The following is a 1,002-nucleotide window of genomic DNA, read 5'->3' on the forward strand; positions in this document are numbered from 1 at the left end:
CATTGTGTGCTTCACAGGATTTCTTGCAGGGGTGCTTGTGTTAGCTTTAATTTCTGCCCCTTTTTGTTTTCCAGCAGCATGAAAATACAGTATTTGGGTGTTTTTCAACGTTCATGAAGGAGAAACAGATGAGGCTGATGTTCTCATCAGTATTGCGTGTGTCTCATTCAACTTCTGACTTTAAAGTATTTTGTAAACTAAATCTCTCTACAGCCCCCGTGGGTTTAGCCCGGCTGTGGGTTTGTTCAGGGCGCTGTCCCCTCAGGGCCGTTACTCTCGCCCTTGTTTTGTTTCCATTTCGATCCCTCGGAGCCCTCACGCCCTGCGCTCGCGGCCCCGCGAGCTCGTGCTGTTTAAATGAAGCGCCGGGCGCTGATTGGCGGACGGGCGAAGGGGCGGGTTGGACCCTTGAAGTGACCACAATCCCCGTTTTTGCCACTCCTGTTTCTCATAGATCTGGTTCCCGTGTATAACCATAGTTGATAGGTTTAAATCTTTTATATCAGAATGCTTTCCCATGGATCCAGTGTACCGAATAAAAGCTTAGGATCAAGGCCATTCAGCATTGTTCTGTATAGAGGTACCTTCTGATTCTAGGATTTCAATTGCAATTACAAACAATTCTCTTAATCAAATTCCTACAAGCTAACTTATTAACTACTCCCAGCCGCAATATACTCATTTTGCTCGAGTAAGTTTTTGTTTCACTTCATTGTCTCCCAGTGTCACTTTCCAAGGGGCTTCTGGAGCTTTCTCCACTCGAGAGTGGTGGATCCAGGTGCTCTGCTCCTTGATCTTAATCACAATCAAAGTAGTGGGAAGCACCTGGAATGGCCCTTCCCACTGTGGTTCCAAAGTCTTTTCTGTAAGAGACTTAACATATACATAATCTCCAGGCTATATTTTATGTACTGGCACATCCAGCTCCCTGCTCTGAGTTCCAGCCACATTTTTCAATTTCTCTGAGTTGTTTACTTATGGCCACCATATAGGTGGCCAATG

The sequence above is a fragment of the Geospiza fortis genome, unplaced genomic scaffold, assembly GCF_000277835.1.
Source record: "Geospiza fortis unplaced genomic scaffold, GeoFor_1.0 scaffold229, whole genome shotgun sequence".
NCBI classification, from domain to species: domain Eukaryota; kingdom Metazoa; phylum Chordata; class Aves; order Passeriformes; family Thraupidae; genus Geospiza; species Geospiza fortis.